The sequence below is a fragment of the Brachyistius frenatus genome, unplaced genomic scaffold, assembly GCF_029030835.1.
Source record: "Brachyistius frenatus isolate BFR_SWC_R1_liver_20210118 unplaced genomic scaffold, ASM2903083v1 Contig_96, whole genome shotgun sequence".
Taxonomy (NCBI): Eukaryota; Metazoa; Chordata; class Actinopteri; family Embiotocidae; genus Brachyistius; species Brachyistius frenatus.
This window is the reverse complement of record NW_027210695.1, coordinates 442261-464461: the sequence shown is the minus strand read 5'-3', so window position 1 is coordinate 464461 and position 22201 is coordinate 442261. Positions and strand designations below refer to the sequence as shown.

The following is a 22201-nucleotide window of genomic DNA, read 5'->3' as shown; positions in this document are numbered from 1 at the left end:
CAAAGCCGAAGTATCCGCAGTCTGACAGAACATCTGAGGAATAAATCCACCTCGGCATCGCTGGCCTCCAAAATAGGAGCTGAAATTTCAGCTTTAAGCCACATTTCATTCATCGACTGAGCAAACTCTTTATCTGCTGATGACGACCACAAGTGGCACTTTGTGTCTATATTTCTCTCCGCTGTCTGTTATACACAGATATGAAAAGCGTTTTCGGAGTACTTCTTGTGACAATAGGTCATTTGATTTACTGGAAAAAGCAGGAATGTCTTTCCCGGGAACAAGAAAACTGATTTAAAGCAAACGTGTGGATTACGTATTTCCAGTTTATCTGTCGTGTGGTTACATGTCGGGCCGGGTACCGAACTTTGACTCTTTTATGGCACCGACCTAAATGGCTTGCTTCTGTTTTAGTATTGTGGCATGTCATTTGATACCTAAAGGCCACAGCTACACCTTTCTGCAGATTTTTGTTTTAAAAGTTATAACTTTTTCTCTCTTTACTCAGGAATAAATCTGAGTGACTCACTCGGGGAGATAAAATCCCTCCGTTTCAAATGAGGCGAATCTAGTTCCCTTCTTTGCAAACTACTTTTTGGTCACATTTTGTCTGAATCGTGTGCGCTGCGGTGACTTTAGGCTCTTCAGGCTTCTCCTGTGTACATCCTGATGTTTGTTTGTAGATCACTGTGTGTGTGTCTACCACGTTTGTGCACCTGTTATGGGGCTCGTGCACGCAGATGTAATAATGCGGCACTCGCTCAGTTCGTGACGGTACGAGTTCCTCTGCCTTTGGGGAGTTCAGAGGTTATCTGGCAGACGGGATGTGCGCTGAGCAAGCGTCTCGTCGATTTTCCCCGCCGCCTCCGTGGGAGATTAATAATCTCCGCGTTGCGAGGCTACGAATATAAGCTGCTCATTTGCGAGCTAATTGCGCCGTCACCGACGGAAACTGAGCCCGGGAGAGCCGGGCATCGGCTGTTTATGAGCAATTAGGATACAGATGTCAACCAAGCATCGGAAAATGCTTGCTTCAGGTAATTGAACCTGACAAGTTTGACACAAAAGGAAATGGAGGCTGGCTGTGTCTGGGATTTAGGAGTCAGATTGAGATGTAGTGCCTGCAGATAACTCGCTGTTTTATAGGAGCTGTTTTATACTGGATTCACGATGCAGCCCATTGACTTTAAAAGGAGGACACCTGAGAAATGTTGCCTGGAGCGACAACGGGGGAGTCACCTCTATTCCCGAGGCCGGGTCCTGCTCATGCGCACGTATACCTGAGCACAGCTGAGTGCCGATAAGTGCGGAGAGCGATGCCGAAGCTGACGGAGAAGAAGTCAAAAGCAGAGCCGTGAGACGATGGAGTCTTATTTTTTATTTTTTTTTATCAGAAGTGATTGTTTTACTATTAGAAATTTATTTTTTTCAGTATGAAATAATCTCTCTTCCCCCCCCCCCTCCTTTGAATAAGAAAAGACATCAAAGTCTTTTCGGAGATGGAGAGACGAGCTCTCCATTATCACGTCTGCCGTGTTTTACTCAATAAAGACCCCACTTTCAGAGCTCCTGAATAATTAAGGATGTCTAAAAGTAGATCTCCAATAAAAGGTAAGTCTTCCCTGTGTGAGTGGCAACAGCACTCTCTCAACTCTTCCACAACTTCTAGTCTCAGCAGGTCGTCCTAATGGACATGTCCAACCTTTTTGTTAAGTTCTGCAATCTCATCGTTGTGGCCCTTCTGCAGGGGCAGGTACCGCAGTCCAGTTATTCTGCAGAGTTGATCATTTGAGGCTGTGTTTATGGCGTATGAGACATTGTTATAATGGTCTCGGGAGGTAATCCGCATGTAATGAGAAATGGACACAGGGTGGCTAAATAAAACGGCCTTCTCAACGACACGCTCGCGCAAATTTACTCATCTGAAACCAAGACACCGCTCCGATTTCCCCGTTCATGGATTCAAATAAGAACAAGCTTTCAGTTTTACCAGGTAGTTCAGAAGATGAAAGTTTTTATTTTTGGTCTGTTTTCTGTAAAAAAAATAAAATAAAACGTCACGCCAGAAGAAGCGTGACTTTGTAAAACCGGACTTTCATGTTCGCCTTTGAAGAAAAAGCTGTTCGTTCCTTTCTGTGCAACTTCCAAATTCAGTATATTTCAGATCTATCTTGGTGGACCCGTGTTAAAAGCCAAACTGACTACCTTTCTGCCTGTGGTGGTTTTATATCTCCAGTTCAGCGATGTCTTTTGATTCCCGCCGTGCAAAGTGCATTTAAAGTTGTGAATCTGCCCTCTCGTTTAATGTGCTGCCAATACTTGCTCAGAGCGGCCGTTTTTCATCCTACATTCCAAAGCGCCCCGTGGGGTGTTTTCTGCTTTCGATTTTTCTTCTTTTAATTGGTGATTTGTTGGTGCGATCAGCACATCGTCATCATGTGTAATAATTACAATACGTTTCATTTGCATCGCGCTTTTCAAGCTACTCAAAGACCCTCTGAAAGGCTTAAGCGATCGAAACGACACAATAAAAGTATAGACCGCACAAATGCAGCCCGCGCATTAAACATATAAGAGCGAGACACGATGAATTACACATGAAGAGCAGCTCTGACCTGAGCTTAGGCTTGAGTTCAGGTATTCCCACCGTGGAAGGTCTGTTCACTCAGCCTGTCGATTCATTCAGTCTTCAGTCGGACCCCTTCTGTTCTTAAACACACAGTAAGTGGCAGTAAAACGCCGCAGTTACCTTCCCGTCTGGTTTATTATCTACTCGATGGATCTCAATCATCTGAGCTTGTCAGTCCCCATAGATGGCAGTCTCGAGCTGCAGTCAGATGCAGGACGCCCCCCCCCCCCCCCCACCCACCTCTCCCACCCCATCCCCTCCCACCCCATCCCCTCCCACCCCCTTTCACCCGACACCAGGATGACACAGACACGAAGCAGTCTGTGAATACACACACACACACACACACACACACACACACACACACACACACACACACACACACACACACACACACACACACACACACACACACACACACACACACACAGAGTTTCTGTCTCTCGTGCTTACACAGCCTTCTTTTACACAGGCGCACACCTGCATGCAAAAATAGCACTCACCTAAAAAATGGAGAGAAATGGGACGTGAAACGCGAGGCAGAAGAACGGCTTCGCCGCCGCCAAGTCAGTGGCCGGAGTGCAAATCAGAGACGAAGGAGTGCTTCAAGGCTTAAAAAGGGGGTTCTCGGTCTCTTATAAATGTTTCATCTTGCGTGCTAACAACTTGTGTTCGGGTCTGATTGGGCGCTATAAAAGGAAACAGTGGTGACAGGCTTAATCAATCCCTGTGAAATAAAATGGGTCTGACTTTGGTGTTTCGTTCGGAGTCCTCCGGCCTCTGCTGCGGATTTGATGCGAGGAGGTTATATAAAATAAATCGTGACACCCTCTAATGACCCAACAAACATCTGCACCTGGCTGATGTGTCCTTGAATATAACATTGGCTGTTCCTCTTCTTCAATTTTGAGCTGTGAAGCTGGTCAGGAGAAACAGAAAAGACAAAATCTCTTCTCTGAAAGATCGATAACACAAGAAAAGAATTTCACCGTCTCGATATTTGCAACACTTGAGTGGTAAAAACTGGGTTCGGGCAAAATGTCTGAAGCACATAAAATGTGAATGTGCAGTGAAGGAGGGCATTTCAAATGTACATTTACAAAAAGCCTTCATTTGATTTTCACCGTGAGAGTGTGGAGGAGCACCGTAACGCCGCCCCGACAGCGAGCAGCAGCTTTTTAAACCGCACAGAACAAAGTGAATCTCACTTCTCTCGTGTGCATTAGAGGTAGACATGGCTCAAGCAAAGGAGAAGCGCCGAGGTCTGTGATCAAACATATCACTGAATACATCAATAAATAGTTTTTAAACTCAAAATGCACTTTAAAAGGGAATATGCCACCCTTTCTTTTTAAAGTCTGTAAAATCGGTTTCTTTCATTTGCCTCCAACCCACCAACATGAGGAATTCATGCTTCACTACTTTTCCTTAAAAACACTTGTACTCTCACGATACATATTCATACACTCATATCATTTTACACACACACACACACACACACACACACACACACACACACACACACACACACACACACACACACACACACACACACACACACACACACACACACACACACACACACACACACACCCCTCCCTCATTCTAACGTTCACTTCTTTTTTCTTTTTTTTAAACCTTTGGATTTTTATTTATTATTATATTATTATTATTATATTATATATAGTATATATTTATCTATTATCCAAGTACTAATATTTAGGCTGCAGAGAAGTTGTTTTTTTTTCTGTCTTACTTCAATTTTATTTGATTTGAATTGTCTAAAACGAACGCTCGCTCTTCAACACACTGAGCAGCAGCAGACTTTTATCAGTTAGCCTCCCCCTTTATTAGCGCTAGCTCGCCCGCCAAAATACTTGAACCTCCTGTTAGAAGAGTTTATGGAGTTCGAGCGACGGCAGCAGTTCACTTAGAGTTCAAACCTAGCGGAGTTGTGAACGCACGTTTTATGCCACAGTGAATTCGAACAGATTGCATTATACAAATAAGCTCTTGCACGACGACGGCGAGCCGAACACGTAAATGCCAGGCGGGATCGTTACGTAGCAAACTGAACCAGCCGACAAGTTTAACGCTGGCTTGTTGATATTTCAGCCGCTGACAGTGAAAAGTTAAAACAAAACAAGTATAGAAGAAGGTCGTTACGTTTGACCTACACTTGATAAAATGCTGTTCATACTGTTTTTGACCTTGTTAACATGTCCTTGTGATGCTTTTTTTGGTTTTTTTTCTACGCCAGAGGGACACATCAAGACTAAAATAAGCAGCCAAGTGAACGTTTCCACTTTGGAAGTAGTGTCTTCATTATATTTTGATAACAACCGGTTTCAAACACCTGAACTCATGTTCAATTGTTTTGCCCTGTGTTTGACTGTTGATTTACTGTTTATCGGTTCTGCACAATATAGTCAACACTACTATTAATCCTAACGTGACAAACCTGCAGTGGTGCTTTACAAACATCTCGCGTTGCCTTCAGCTTGTATTTCACTATAACGGCAATCTTTTTTTTTTTTTTTTCCCCCCCAAAACATTTCCATTGAATACGTTTAGAAATGTATTTTTGGGGGAAATTCAGCAGTCGAGTGTTTTGAATGCGTTGTCGCTGCTCCCTCTCCCTGACTGTCCATCTCCTCGCGGGGTCGCGTCCGCTGCGGCATCGTTGAGTGCCGTGTCACGAAGCGTTTCACCTTCTGTTCCAACGGGCCACTTGCGTGTGCGTGTGCGTGTGCGCGTATGCGTGTGCGTGTGTGTAAAAAGCGTCGCGTGGAGGGTTAAACGGTGCTGAGGGTCGATCCTGTCTGCCACGGCTTGGCCTGGCTCGCCACTCTCCTCTGCCCACTGAAGCTGAAAATAGGAGCTGGGCTGCAGGCTCTCCAACCCCCCCCCCCCCCCCCCTCACCCTCCCTCCCACCTACCACCCCCCCCCCCCCCGCCCGCCTGCACAGCTCGCTGCTGGAGCACAGCACGGGACGACTCTGGAATCTCATCATCGCAGCAGCACACTTGTACGACTGTAGATGCACGCCGTCCACCGACATCCAAGTTACGGCGGTTGGTTTATTTGATCGGTTGATTTGGGTGCCGATGTGTTTACTCCCTTTTATTCTGCCGCATTTAGGTCACTCCGTATTGCTCTCTGTCGTAACATTTGCAAAAATAGGTGCAGAAAAGTGAATTTTTTTTTCATTTGATAATGGAGTGAGTTGTTTCTCATTCTATGTGTACACGGGCACCTAAGTTTAAGATTTATTAATTGTTGGCGGTTTATCTTATTGACCCTTAATGGCCTACAAATGTTTGCAAGAAAAAGTCAAGGGGAATGTTGTCTGACGCAAAACATGCAGCTTTGATTGTGTAAATAAAAATAGATTTGCAACCGTTTTCTCATCCGCGCCGTTGGGGAGAAAACATTTCATGTGAACTCTACTGTCTCGGTCCACAACAACTCCACCGGATACCTTTCAAACGGGTAATTATTGAATTTGGCGTCGGTCAGCTTTCTGACAGTTGTCTAATTATTTCAGCGTGTTCACAGATAATTGTCATAAACGGGTTTTATCGGTGTGTGCTCAGCGGCGCGGCCACTTCAGCCCGGGCCCGGCTCATCCTGTCTGTGCGCGTGGCTTTCACAAACAGCAGCTCTTGAGAATTTTTCACATCGGGAGACATTTCTGCTCAACGCTGAAAAACGATTTCTACATCAGCAAGTGTGTGTGTGTGCGCGGCACTGACGCAACAACATTGCGAAAGCTCCGAGGACCGACATAACGGGAACCCTCTCTCCTCATTTGGCTCCAGTTTTTCTGTAGTTTCTATCTCTCCGTGGCAGGTTGATTGCACGTCAAACGTCTTAACGCGAGTCGGAATGACAGAGTATATTTCCTCCTTCCTCCCCAGAATGTATAAACTCTATTTATACTCAGACGTCAGCCAGCTAGAGTCAAACTCATTATTGTTGTCGCCTTAATTGTTGCGTTGCTTGACAACGTTGCATCAAAGTCGACGAGCTAATGAGTCACCTGCAGGTTGGTAGTGATTTGATGCCTGATAGCGAGCCACGTTAAAGCACAGCAGACGCCGATCGCTGTATAATGAGATGGGTAATTCAATTTGAAGAAGGTGGTGATCAAAACGATTTGCCGAAACAGAGAATTATGTCAAATCAACATTTGTTCATCTTCGTTCATTGTGATCATCAGTTTGTCTCGTAACATTTCGGAGTCAGTGCATTTCCTGCTGAATATGTTAATTCAACATCAGTATATTAAGAATTACATCAGCACGTTGATGTGTACGAGGTGTGATATTAACCTTCTTAGTTTCGTGTGTTAGCGTGGAAACATTTGCTAATTACCTCTTGACCCGAAGCCCTTGTGCTGAAGAGTCTTTGGTCAAGATGGCCGTGCTCCTGAAAAGAAATGACCATAAGATTGTAGTGCCTTTAATTAGTACGAAACACAAAGTAGAGTTGAGGTTCCTTAGTTTGGTTGTCAAGGAAAATACTGGACTTAAGGAAGGATTCATCATCTGGAGGATTTTAATCGTTGTACAAAAATCATTTCTGGGTGGGAAGTTGCAATGGAGCACTTTTTTTTGTTTATAATCAACAAAATTATCATAACAAAATGTTAGCTGCAGCCTTAAATGCATCCCCAGCTATAATTTGTGTGCAGGCTTCCTCCAAATACGATGACGGGGCTTTGAGATATTATCTGCGTTCTCCACACACCCACTCATCCCATGAATCATGTCAGCCGAGCGCTCGCTTCTTGTCACTTCACTTCATTTGTTTGCTTTGTTTCAGGGGACTGCGTAGTGCCGTCTGTCTGTCTGTCTGTCTGTCTGTCTGTCTGTCTGTCTGTCTGTCTGTCTGTCTGCCTGCTGACTTTAAGCACTTGCTCGGGTTTTGTTTGGTCTGAGACGAGTCACATCTCCAAGCAAGCCTCTTGCCAACAGTCATACCTAGCACGAGCGAGGCAAGAAGGTTTGGCATCAATTAGGCAAATCGCGACAAGGGCACGGCAGCACATCAATATTTATTTCATCTGCATATAAATGAGACCGGGTCTCAGGGAGCCATTTGCTGATGAACCTCTCCCTCTCCAGAGTTCTCTTGCCTTGTTATGGCAGGTAGGGGCGGGGGGGCGGGGGGTGAGACGGTGGGAGAAGAAAAGGAGGAGGAGGAAGGAGATGGCGTGTACGATTCAAGGAAGAAGAAATTGCAGGGTCGAAGGTGTTTCTTCGCAATAAGTCGGCTCAGTTGCTTCTCCGGCGGCTTCGGCTTCTCTTCGTTTGCAACTGAAACTGACGCGCCGGGCCGTCTGTAAACATCTCTGAAGAGACTAATTCAGGGAGGTCGCAGGTCAATTCCTGGCAGCTCACTGGCTCAGACACTGGAAGTAATATCGGGGGTTTGACATTGACGCTGATGAAGAAGTCACATCTGTGGAGGACTCTGGGCTGGAGACTCAATCGCACGTAACGCTGCGTGTTCCCTCTCGGCCCCCCCGGGGCAACCGGGGCCGGGGCGGCAGCCAGCGTGGGGCGTCTCCGCAAGACTGGCTGAATTTGTGTCCCTTGACTGAGACTGCGAGAGCAAAGAGGAAGGTGGGGAGGGGGGGGAAACCCAAAGTTGTGTGTTCGGTGAGAAATGTCTGTAAACCAATTGATACAACTGTCTGAGGAAGTTTGAGTCCTCTGCAGCCTTCAGCTACATGAACTACGTGAACCAGCATGCAACAGTAATGGGACATGACGGGTGGATGTTCCGCCGGTGGTGCAGAGAAAAGTACAGAAAAATCAAATTTGTGCTGCAAAATTCATGCAGGTTTGATTTTTTACCCCCCGTAACATATGTTAACTTGCACATGGCCGACAGTTCCGATCATTTTCACAACTTATCGCCAGGCTCCAGATCCCAGATTGACGTCTTTTGGAAAATGTCCTCATCAAATTTTTTTTCAAACACATAGGCCACATATTTTAATAAGGTAACTGTTACAAAGTCACGAGTTTGAGTACAAACATTTAACTCCTTAGACGTCCCGAACACAAACTTTATGCATTATTTGATGTTATGTTGGTTGAGTGAGTTAAATAGTAGGTTTTGCATTTGGCCACAATAGTGTCTGTTAATAAATTGACATCTCCGATGAGCAAAATATGTACGCATGAGTAGAATTCTCAAAATATATCAGTAGTTGACCCTTAAAAAGACGACATTCATCCAAACTTTATCGTTCTGTCTCTTAATTTAAGGTGTTTTTCTTTCTTATGTAAAAATTTGAGGAAAATATCATCTTCCAGAAAAACAAGCAGGAATTAAACTCATCTGGTCATGTGACCTTTAACACTAGTCACATGACATTGACAGATTTGAACCAAGAGGATCTAATTTGTCTTTTAAAAGTTCATTCGAATGCCTCCAGAAGATCGCTGTCACAGTTGTTACTGGTGGAATTAAACAGGATTTAATCACGTCACATCGCCTTCTTCCTTATAAATAAACACAGACAGACGGTTCAATCACTTACAGAGACTGGTGGTGTTAATTGACGAAAAACATCACTTCAACGTCGAGAATCAGCAGTTTCCTTTTTCCCCACAAGTGTCATCACGTTTCCTTTCTCTTCCTCTACTTTGTTAATTCATCTGTGATGTTGGGATCAGCCGTAGGACGTTATCCGCTCAACATTCACTCGTCACCCTCCCGAGTCTGGTTTATATTGTGTAGCAGCAAATGAGGTTCATAACATGGGAAGTATTCAAAGGCTCGAATTAGAAGAGGAGGCTTTAAAGGCAGCCCTACAGAGAGGTCCTTTCTCCGCTGCTCTTGAAGTCATGAAAGCCTTTATGTCGAGTGCTGTTGGTCCAAAATGCCCTCTCCCGCCAGCACCAAATCGAACACTTAAGGGAGCCCTTAGACAGTAAACGGGCGGTATAGATCAGTGGTGGAAAAACGTCTCTCTTCTTCAGCTGCCGCGCCGTAGCCCTCCAAACTGAGGTCACTTTCCCGTGCCGGCACTTCCAATTGAAAATGGCCCCAAGTTTATGGGATAAAAAAAACTTCTCATGCACACACACACACACACAGTCGGCCTGTTATCAATCGTTACCTGCAGACCACCGCATGGTGTTGACCACTGCTGAGAGTGTAATTAACCTCGCAAGCAGAAAAATCAATGGGATGCTTTGCGCTGTCATTATTGGCAAAATAGGCCGTGCGACACAGGCTTTTTTAGATGTTGATTTTCTTTTGTTAACAGCACTCTGTGCGAGGACTTTACGGGTGATCGTTGGCACTCAGACTCTAAAAGCCTCCACCGATCAAGTGATTGGTCGACTCTGATGGATTCCTCATAGAATACTTAACATGTAGTAAATCTTAATATTGGTGCATTATGTTGTTTTATTTGCTTTTATTTTTTATCAAATATTTTGTATTGAAAACATCATGCATTTAAAAAGTGGACAAATATCAGAAGTAAGGAAAAGGTAAAAAAATCAGAGGAAGGCCCATTTGAACTATTTTCCGGCATCAACGTGACTCTGAAAGAAGATGCAGAATCTGAATCTGCAGCTCTAACAGGTTTACCAAAAGTAAAGGGCAGTTGACAAAAATGTCAAATGACAAATAAATGTCAACCGGGAGGAAGCAACAGAATGCCACAGTTTACCGAGACAGGTGGCAGAGCAACAGCTCAGGGGGGGTCAAGAAAAGAGGACGTGATTGTTTGAAGACTTGAGGAAAATACTGAGAGCAGGGAGTCGGCTGCTGGACTGAGAGAATAGCTCCACAGTGTCTTTTGAGTTGTGGGCAGTAGTTTTGGAGAAGCCTTCTATGTGAGCCAGAAGCAGTGCTTTTTGAATCCAGCGCCGACTGCCACGGGCGGCCTGGGGCGAGGGGGAGGGTGGGGGGGGGGGTTCGAAGTGGGGTGACGAGGGACAATTTGAGATGGTTGACCGGTTGCACTGCTGCGGCTGAGCTGACCTGGATGAGCCGGTAGAAGCTTTTCTCACAGCGTTACATGCAAACCAAAGCTAAGAGTTGACTCTCTGATCGGAGGGTCTCACAGGGAGCTACTAGTTGTCATGGTTAAAACGAAAACAAACAAAAAAAAACGATTCAGGGGGCAGCAAATGTGTAATGTTCGAGAAAAAAATGTAGTGGTTCAACAATCGTTTCGGGAATTTAAATGCTGCCAACTATAAATAAGAAAAGACTCTGAATAAATCAAAACCCATGCTATAAACGAATGGGAAATCAACCGGCGCGCTCCGGGTGGACCTCGGGCTCCTGAGTTTTTGTTCTGAGAGCGCAGGTATGTAGATTATGTCGTGTTCGGTGCGCGCGGTCCGCTTTTTAAAATGTCTTTGTGCTGCGAACAGCCGCCTGCTGGCGTCTCAACCACAACCACTGATCAGAGCAGCGAGAGTGAACTGAACGAGTACGTTTACGGCCCCTAAATGATCAACAAAGGGCTGAAAAGGAATGTTAAAACGCGGAGGGCGACCGCCGCGTGAGTAATTCTCTGCCGCCACGACCGGCTTCGTTCGCTCATTCGACCCAATCGTTGCGTAAGAAAGGAGCGGCGCAGCTTTACATTTTTTTTTTTTTTTTTTACAGCCAGTAATGTCGAACTGTGTCGGGAGCATTTCCACAACAAACCTTGAGCCGAGTTTAAGACTTGAAATTCATTCCCATGCAAATGGGAAGCAGCTGATTTGCATGTTGCATCTTCAAAGTATGCAGATGACCTTTTACTCAGGACCATGTCCCAGATACACGGCGCTTAATAAAGCACTGGAGGCGTTCAGGCTTCAGAACGCATTTCGCTCCCGAACGTTCCTCCTGCACACCGAAAACGACTGCGTGTTGAGTGGTCCCTGTACAACAGCGAGGAGCTTCGGAAGGATTCGTGTCCAAATCCTATCGAGATCCGACCTGACAAGGGGTCTCTCTCTTGGAGTTTGATTACCTCGGATGATCTGCACTCGCTGCGGCGCCGCACACCGAACGTTCTTATCCAGAGGGTTTCGGCCTCGCTTCGCTTCGCGGACGCATGTCTGCATGTTTGTCCGCGGACTCCGCGGCGCGTTTTGCTCCCACGTATTGATTTTGCCACAAAAAGGGCTTTCCGCCGGGGCGGGAGGGGGGGGGACGTTGACTCCGAAACCGTTCTCCGCTTTGCTCGGGACGCTGCGATCCGGAGCCGGGCTGCCAAACGCAATTGGGCGAAGAGGCCTCCTGAAGTGTGCCGCGATTGGCCGTGTGTGGCGGCTGTTTTGACAGCGCAGGTTAGTGACGAGGAGGCAGTTTGTTGAAGCGACTCTGGAGGTCAGACTGTCGGCGAGCTTTCCATAAACGTCGGACGTAAACGTGTGTGTGTGTTTGTGTGTTTGAGTGTCGGCGAGGAAGACCTAGTAAATCTGAATGTGTGAGAAAAGAGAGAGATGCCTGACGGGTTACTTTCAACGCTCGTGAATGTAGGTTGTTTATTGTGTGTCCGTGTGCGATCAGACAATCAGACAGCCAACATCTCTCGTTTCCCCGTCTGTAAAATTACATCGAAAGCAAATACTTCATCGACATCTCCCCTCTGAGCTTCACATTGTCATAGTTCATTAAAACGTAGTTGAGAGGAATATTTCACCGGCTCATGCGCCACTTTAACCCGTTAACGCTGGCTGGAGATACGTTTACACAGAATATCGGCTCAGCTCTGCTTTGCTCTCGGAAAGCTTCGCCGAGCGGCTTACGCGGGGCCGCCTTATCGTGTCCCATAATTCATCTGTGCCTGCACAAATAAACGTAGCAGGGGGAGTGTGGGATATGCAAAGCGTGATTCAGCAGCGGCATTTTTTTTTTTTTTTTTTTTTGTAATCTTTCTTCCATCAGCTTCTATTACGAGCGCTGTCGAGCTCGGCGGACCGAAACGCTCCCGGGCTCTGATTGGGTTAGTTCAATTAAACCTCCCCGGCAAGGTGTAATGAGCGCTATATATAGCTCCGCTATTAGCTCGTGACCCATTAATATTAATCAGCCCCGTTTTCGCGCGACCGTGTCGGGAGTCGCCGGGACTCGCGACTCGGGCGTCACTCGGGGCAACCAGACGCCTCACCTCCGTCGGTCAGGCTCCGGTGAGATGTTAATGCACAACACGGCGAACGCCACGAAAGGCCGCGTGTTTGGTTCGCAGAGAGAGAGAGAAATAAAATCAGCGGACTCGTGCGTCTCGGGCGACGCCTCCGCTGTGCGCCGCCGGATAAAAGAAGCAAATCTGCGTATTGAAAAGCCAAATCCGATCCGACCGACAAGTGTCTGAGTCTGGCAAAGCCCCCGTCCTTTGTGGGGATATTTTGTGTGAGATCTGCCCTCCGGTTTATCGCCTGCTTTCACCGGATCGGCCGTCGTCGCGCAAGCTTTGATAACGTTTTAACTCGCGCGCACAATTCTTCGCAAAAAGAAATATAATCAACGATCTCCCTCCTCGCCTCCCTTTTTTATGCAGTCTTGCATAACTTCAGTAGACTTTAATCGGTCTGTTGTGATTGTGGTTTGCAGGTACTGCCTTTAATTTAAAGTCCAAATTAAAACCAAACAATGATCTTTCTTGGTCACTTTTCCTTTCTCGCCTCATCTTCACTTATTTGTTTCAGCGTCCCTTTTTTGTCTCTCAGATCAGAGATCCTTTTTTCTTTTTTTTGTTAGAGTTAATAGTAATTAATAACAAATAATGCGAGCTGCTCTGGAGGTTTTGTAAAATCGGGGTGTTCCAGTTGACAAAGCTTTTTATTGCTCAGTCTCAAAATCTTCTCTCGCTGCCGGATGTCTTCATCCAGATACACAGAACGGGAGCATGTGAGATGAATCGTACCACCGTGAGAGATTTTGTGTCACCGGTTCTCTTCGTGTCGTGTTTACTGTAATAGAAGTGATGCTGTCGTCAAGGCAACCAAATTGTGAAGCGGTGAGTTTTTTTTTTTCCTCTTGGCCATTTTTGTTTTCACCATTTCTGTCCACCGCGCACGCCTGAAAGCCTCGAGTCTCTCAGTGGGGACGAAATGTTTCTTCAAACTGTGAAATCGTTGCAGGCGAATGGCCTGTTTTTTTTTTTTCTGTTTTTCTTTAAAAGCGAGAGTGTGACAGGAGAAACATCCTCGGCGCGCGGCGAGAGGCGAGAGGAGTTTTCCTCCGGAGCGAACTCGTGGCAAAGCGACATCAGCACGTGCGGCGTGGAGTCACCGTTCCACCGGTCGACAGGTGAAGTCGTTCCACACTCTCCTGGACGGCGTTCGGCGTTCTCGCTCCGGCTGCACGGACTCACCCGAAGGGCACGCCGGTGTCCCCATTTGAAATCATTGCAGCAAATGGATTTTATTGACTTAAAAAAAAAAAAAAAAAAATACAAAAATAAATCAATCTTTTTTGCCGCTCTCTCCTTCAGCGCCTCCGCTCTCCTCCTCGGTTGCCCGGGTCATCACCCCCGTTGGTGAACTTCTGCAGCTGGTGTGCAAAACACCAGTTCCCGCTGTCCAGCCGGGAGCGTCGTTCATGCTCTGAGCTGGCACGGCGAAACTAAATTCTACTCGGGCGAACGGGGAAATCATTTCCCTTTTTTTTTTTTTCTTCTTCTCGACGATATGCAAAGCGCGTCAAAGTTAAAGGTGGAGGTGGAACACGGCAAATAAGATGGAATATGTGGCTGCAAAATCGATCGTATTGAAAGTGCCACAAAACAAGCGCTCCTACTTTCTCCCTCAACAAATTGCAGAGCGGCAGAGGAAAAATGAACCGAGGGAGGGACATGAAAACGCACCGAAAAATACCCGTTTCAAAGGTTTTCGTGTTGGCGTTGTGTTTTGGCTGCTGCGACCGCGACGTCGCCCCCTGCGTTATCGGTCCTTTTTTTTTTTTTTTTAAAAAAAAAACAAAATCTTCGCCAACTTAATAAAGCAAACGGAGACCCCTCCGGTCGCTCCCCGAAACTGCTGACACGGCACATGAATAAATAACCAACGCCACGCGAGGATTTATTACGTTTCTTCTGCAAATATAGAAAAGGGGAGAAAGACGGGAGGTGGGAGGTGAAATCGTGGGCTGAAAGAGGAGAAGGCGAAGAGGGCAGGAGTCCCGAGCAGAAGAGCAGGAGGGCGGGAGGAAGAGGCAAGTGAAAGTCGTTCCACCGGCTGTTGTACAAGTTCTATTCTGTTTTGACGCGTTATCGTCAGTCTCGGGCTGCTGGAGCAGCTCGGGCAGTTTACAAGCTTGGGATGCAGCTGGAAATGAAAAATAAAAGGAGCAAATCCAGGAATTGAAAGAACAGAAACAGAAAAAAAAAAAAAGAAAATACGAGCTTTCCTTGAAACTTGGCGACCGGGTAGAGTCTGCAAATTGTACGCAAGAAACTCCGCCCGACTCGCGAAACTACGGATTTGAGAGGCGTTCACGGTACCGCTACGTACGTCTGAACATCAAGAACGCCGCAGGCGACCGTCGTCTTCGTCGCTTCGCATCGACTCCCGGCCCCGCGGTTTCGCCGGCGAATGCTGCAGCAGGCTGGTTGTCACTGTTCATCCGAGCTCCGCGCTCGCATGCAAATCGCAGCTGCCTCTCGAGTCCAATTGGGTTCACGCATGCACATAAATTGCTCAGCGGAGGTAGAGCGTCTTGGGCAATCACCTGCTTTTGATGCTGAAATCGGGTTCAGAGGAAGTTCAGCCCAGTTTTTTTTTTTTTACTTCGCCGCTGCCGTACTGGCGAGAACGCGGTCCGACGGGGGTGTGTGTGTGTGTGTGTGTGTGTGTGTGTGTGTGTGTGTGTGTGTGTGTGTGTGCGTGCGCGTGCGACATCGGGCCTCTCCTCGTCCACCCGCCGCGCCGGCGTAGGTTGAATAATATTGTAATATTGTAACCCAATTATTACTTTTCCTCTTAATTTGCTTTTAATTTTGTCTTCAAATTGTTCTTACATTTATTGTATTTTTCTGGTCTGCAACTGCCTTATCAACGGCCTGTCAATCATCTGTTAAGCACTTTGACATTCACCAAAATGTGTGAAAAGCGCCGTGTGAATAAAGTTTGATCGATGCACGTTGGATTTTCTTTCGTTTTTTTCCTGCGGCGGCACTCATCCGTCGGCGTCCGTTCGTTTCCATACGCGACAATAATCGTGTCAGACTCTTGAAATTTGCTCATTCGTTTTAATCTCTCTCGCGACTCGAGTGGGTTTTTATTGTTGTTTACTCTCTTCTTAATTTAATAGAAAAAAATATTTAGCTGCTGAACGCGATTCATATTTCTGTCATCCCGGATAAAAGAAGGGTTTCAGTTAATCTCATTTCCGTCTAAACCGGTCCGCGCCGAAACGGTTTGATTTCCGCGTCGCTCCGACCCAAAGCCAGTTGGTGTTTACAGATTCCAGCGCTTTCACCGCAGAGTCGGCGTCACGTGTGTTCGCTGAAAACTAATCAACGGAGCGCAGCGTGTGTGTGTGTGTGTGTGTGTGTGTGTGTGTGTGTGCGTGCGTGTGTGCGTGCACGCGTGCCTGGTGCAACTGGCGAGGGTTTAAGCTCACCCTGATCATTTAATTAGTCTGATTATCCAAACAGCTGTCTGCTGGCGCTCTCTCTGACTTCATTGCACACACACACACACACGCGCGCACACACACACACACACACACACACACACACACGCTGCGATGATGCTCCACATGTGGCTGCTGACGGATGCCCCTCGGAGCGGGTGTGATAAACATTGTCAGCGCTCTGATGACGGCGCTCCGAGCTGACTGACTGTCAGCGCGTCCTCCGTGCTGGATTTGTCTTGATGGAGTCGAAAGTTTTCGGGCGTCTGCGGGAGACTTTGGGGACTTTGGAGACTTTGGAGACTTTGGAGACTTTGGAGACTTTGGAGACTTTGCTGTCGCGGTGCTGCTGAAGTTTCGGCTCGGTGCCGGTTGGTGCGCGTCCATCAGGTTGACCTTGTGGGCTTGTTTTGTCTTTTTGATCATCAGTTATTGACCTCGGTCTGCACGATGCAACCTGGTCTAGATTGTGGATTTCCCGTTTTACGAGCTGCACTCTGTCGTTAATAATCCCACGGTGTTACTTTGGAAGCGTCCTTTTACTTTCAGCAGATTGGAGACTTGACCGGATGTTCAAGTCGTGCTTCTTGTATATGTTTCCATGACACCCAACTTTTCCACCTACCTCCGACAAAATAATTGAGCAATAGTTTTGAATTTAGTTTATATATGCAGTGTTTACAATTCCATTTTTTTTTAATTATTTGCGTAAAAACAGGTGGCTAGAAACTAGCGTTGCATTGCTCGCTAAATTATTTGTTCAAAAATGAATGAAACTTTTGGTGAACTAGCTGAAAGAAATCACTTCCTGAAATGATCTGCTGCTCAGTCAGTTGTGAGCGAACATGCAGGAATACACTCAGCGATCCTCGTCACCGATTCACGCGGAGGCCGTTCTTTTCTTTGAGCGAAATGCTGATCTCGCCGGGAGAAGATAACCATTGATCTAATTCTTCACATGGTTACAAACACACACACACACACACACACACACACACACACACACACACACACACACACACACACACACACACACACACTACCTTCAATTTCCACGTTTTAACTGATTTCCCTGATGAACATGTTAATCTGGCCTGTATGAGGCAGGTCCAGCAAGTTCAATAGTAATACCAAACTCGGATCAGATACAAGGATTTGAAATTAATTAAACACCACCGTTCGTCTCCGATATTTAATAACGAACCTTTTAAGATATCAATATCAATATATTGCCAAAGCGGCAGCACCTCCGGCAGCGAGTGGGACCGTGTCTTCGACACTCCAGTCAAACACCGAACAAGTCTTTTGAACAAATCTTTTTTTTTTTTTTTAACGCACCGATGCCGGCGATTCGGACCGCCGGAAAAGACGCCGCTTCGCACATCACTAACGGAAACGCAGTTGGAAGGAGAAGGAGACGGACTCAGGATGGACTTTCCCTGACAAGAGAGGGGGGCTTCATGTGGGAGCGGTGACGAGCCACCGGTGACACTCGGAAGACGAAATGTCCCGTACGCGCGTCTGCCTTTCGATGAATAAAGTCAATCGCCGCGACGTCGGTTCGTCAGTTTCCCGTCAAATACGTCGGTAACGCTGACGAGTGCAAAGCTGCGGCTTCGGCGCTGCTGGCGGCACAAAGTCTACGCCCGCGTGTCGGCGAATTGATGAGTTTTCTCATCGCTATCCCGAAGAGCTCGATGAGCCATGAATAATTCACGACAAACACCAATTAACGTGCGGAAAGCAAATTAACTGGTGGGAACATTGGTGTTTCACTCTACCTGTCTTCGTGGAGCCGCCGCCGCCGCCGCCGCTCCCGAGAGCTTCACCTCCACCTTCACGTCTCGCCGCTCGAATCTCCTCCGCGAGCTCCGCCGGCTCGTGCCTCTGGCTTGAAGCAGTGAGCTGCCGTACCACCTCTGTCCCCCCCCCCCACACACTCCCCCCCCACCGGAGGAACCAGCTGCTCTCTTGTTTTTTTGACTCTCCACAGGCTGTTCTTCCTCTCCCGGCGTCCTCTGGGGATTTACAAGACACCTGCTGAGCTTAAATGGGGGAATTCTCATCTACTGCGGACAGACAACAATTTTCATTCACCCATCTGTTTAGGAAGCCGTTACGATGCCTGCTTGTGGCTCTAAACGTGCCAGAGATGCTTCCTGAACTTGCGAGCACGAGTCCTTTCATCTTCTGCCGTGCGTTACCGGTCCTCACGTTGAGAGTGGAAGCAGCAAGTGAATAGCAGGGATGGGAATTTCAAGCGAAACAACAATATTCGCAGCTGGTATTGCAGCTTTACCTACAAAGCTGCAGAGCCCTGAAAGCGGCGTGTTCTTCTTCTACCCGTTATTTAATGCGGCAGCTTTTAGAGGCATTACCGCCACCCTCTGACGGGAGTAACGCATTGCAGCTAGGCACCGGGTGAAAACGGGGGAAATAAGGAAAGACCGAAAGTCGCCGGGTACTAATCGATTTTGTCGATTGAAACGACTATTCGAATATTCCCTACTGAATAATGGGACTGAATGCATCAATGATCAATACCTGCAGGACTGCTGTCACGTTCAGCTGATTGGCTCGTGCAGCCACGCGGGTGCATCTCCCCGTGGCTGCTGTCAGTTCACAGCCCTTTTCCTCCCCATCTCCGTCCCCTCGTCCCCCGGCGGCGTCACGTAACGGCCGTGTCGTGATAACATGTCTTGTCGGAGCAAGAAGTGATGAGGAAGCACCTCGAGAGAAAAACAAGGCCAAACGACCTCTTTTCAGCCTCACGCACGTCACCGAGTCCAGATCAGTGGAGCTGTTGCTCGGATTAGACCTTCTGTTGCATGCTCACACACACACACACACACACACACACACACACACACACACACACACACACACACACACACACACACACACACACAGTCTATTTTTGGATATGTGGCCAAATATTTAGGAGAGGGACAGCCAGCGGTGTTTGCGCTGAGCTCCACAACAGAATATTAAATAAATTGATTGGATGATCAGCAGAAAACCCAAAACCATTATAATATATCGCGATAAACCAACGCATGTAACCTCCACGAATCTGGTCTCTTCAGGTACAAAAGCTAAACGAGAGCGCTGCGATGGGAACGAAGATTCAGTCGAGATTCGGGTTCAGTTCGGATTCACTCAGATAGAAAAACAATTGAAGTGTGAAATTGGCAGATTTTTGACTGGAAAGAGAAGAAAGGCTGAAAATGCAAATATGTCTATCAAATCCAAAATATGAAGAACGCTATCTTTATTACAATCGATGTAGCAGGCTTGGATTTTTCCTTTGCTTAACGGAGACTCTCAAACGCACGTGAAAAGAGATGCACTTGTTCTCGATGATGCTTTTTCAACAGCAAAAAAAAAAATACAAATACAACTTGGCTCCTTTTGTTATCATATGTTTGTGTTTTAGAATATTTTGTGTAATTCGTCACGTTGAACCAACGTAGGAAAGGAGCGCAAGAAGATAAATGGAAAGACTGTGACCGGAGTGAAGAAAATGATGTTTCCACACACCAAAGCACAACTTAATTAGTAGGTATACTTTCTGTGGGAGCGAGACACGACTGGGTTCGGCTGAAACATAATATTTAGTTTCACCACGTGGTTGTTGATGGTGGAAAAGAAGGTCATGGCCATGTGGATGCTGTGAGCCAAGGGTGTGTGTGTGTGTGTGTGTGTGTGTGTGTGTGTGTGTGTGTGTGTGTGTGTGTGTGTGTGTGTGTGTGCGCTGAAAGAGACATGTGAAACGCATGCAGTACCCCGCGCTGCAGATGGGGGGCGTTGTAGGACCTGAGAACCCGGAGTGCTCTGAGAGAAAGAGGGATGTTAGTGTGATAGGTCCCCACCGCCGGAGCCCTGCTTCAGCGGTCGCTCTCCCTCACTCGCAGCAAACACACACACATACACATGCACGCACTTCTTTGCTTTCCCGCCACACACACACACACACACACACACACACACTCTCTCTCTCTCTCTCTCTCTCAGCCTCGGTGTTTCTCAGCCACTCCAGTGTGCCGCGCTTTTCCTGTTTCATCTCTCCTCCGTGGAGTGTAGAAGGGAGAGAGAGGTGATTCGGCTCCCGGGCTGGCTGGCAGTGCCTAGATTGGTCAAACAGAGACAGAGTTGAGGACCAGAGGGACCGGACAGCAGTGGAGAGGGGGGGGGTAGGATTCCAGCGGGAAAGATCCGGAGCAAGATTTCCTCCAGCGGAGATTATTTGCATCTCAAAAAAACCTGTGGAAAGAGGACTCTATATGCAGGCTGCACAACCGCTGTCCGCGCAAGAGGTGCCATTTAGTGTGTTTAAATGTGTGTGTGTGTGTGTGTGTGTGTGTGTGTGTGTGTGTGTGTGTGTGTGTGTGTGTGTGTGTGTGTGTGTGTGTGTGTGTGTGAGCTTTTTGAGCGTGCTCACCTTTTCAGTATGCAGATTCACCGGCTTGGCTTCTTTTCTCATGCAAATGTAAATTGTCCAGTTGTGCTGCTCCACATCTTTGACAGAGAAACAGATGCAGCTGGTCTCTGCAGTTCAGGTTTGCATGATTATAATGCAATGCTCCTTGAATTAGTTCAGGATTAATGCATGTTGGGCTACGTGTGTGTGTGTGCGTGCGTGTGTGTGTGTGTGTGTGTGTGTGTGTGTGTGTGTGTGCGTGTGTGCGTGTGTGTGTATTTGGAGATCACACAAGTGAGGAACCAGAATCTGCTAAATAATTGATCTCCCCGGTATGACAGAAAACTTCCAAACTAGGTTATTATTGAAATAATGTGCCTCTCATTATATTTCCAACAATTTCCGCGCACCTTCTGTGGGAGCGCGTTCGGAGTCGATTGCGTGTTCGGATGCAGCCGTGTCTACATGTGTGTGCTGTTGACGTGTGTGTGCTCTCCAACATTTCATGCTTGGAAGTCATTGCCTCAGGATCACACGGGGGAAGGTATGGAGGGGGGGGGGGGGGAGAGAAGTGGGAGGGCTAAATGCTATTTGTCACGGTGCCAAGTTGTTGCTCCTAACAGGATGTTGAAGGTTAGACGAATGTCTTCTCAGCCTTGCGCGCCCACTCCGTCCGTCTCTCTGCTTCTTTACTTCTATGCAGAGGAGCCGCAAGAATGACAAGTGTGTTGGTTAAAGCGGCACCATGAGGAATCCCTTAAGAAACATCAGACGAGCAGCCCCCCCAACCACCACCACCACCACCACCACCACCCCCCTCCATTTCCTCTTCCTCTTCCTCTTCCTCTTCCTCCTCCTCTCAGCCGTCCTGTCCATGCCTCCATTTCAAATGTGATTATATGAGTGTGGCGGAGTGGATGGATGGACTGTTTGTTGGGGCAAGAGGGATGGAGTTGATGCCTGTTTTAGCTCGCCCCTTTCTACCCCCCCCCCCCCGTGGGATTTGCCCTTGCCTTCCATCTCTCTCATCCCTTATCTCCATTTCTCTGTCGTCCCTCCATCACTCCGTCCTGCTGAGCCAGCGAGATTTACTGGTTTTAAGTGGAAGTCCATTCACAGAACTGGGACTGCCTGAGAGAAAAGGGGAGGGGGGGGGGAGGAGGAAGTAAAAACACCCCCTCCCCCCACTGCATGGGTGATTTATGTGTAGACATTTCTCCAACACGTGCTCCAATTAACACCTCCACCAATCCGTGGCTGCGCTTGACAGATGCGGAGTGAGAGCGAGCAAAGTGGGTTCATTTGTGCTGGCTGTTTGTTTGTAGGATTTTAGCGAATTCAAATTGTTTACCGTGGTTTTTAGAGATTCTGGGTCATTTGTCGCCGCGGTGTTTGGTTCTTCCTGCGCTTAGAAATGCACACAAAAAAACAGTGTGAGGCAGGCACATTTTTTTTCCCCCTCTGGATAATTCACAAACACATCCATCTGTCCCCATTTCTGATCAAGTCCTGATTAGGCTCTTTCTTTCCTTACTTCTAC

The 22201-nt window shown here is 47.2% G+C and overlaps 1 protein-coding gene across 9 annotated transcripts in view; it reads left to right on the top strand.

The window, feature by feature from the left end:
* magi2a (membrane associated guanylate kinase, WW and PDZ domain containing 2a) overlaps positions 1-22201 on the top strand; it is a 199732-nt gene that overhangs the window by 33093 nt on the left and 144438 nt on the right. The window lies entirely within an intron of this gene.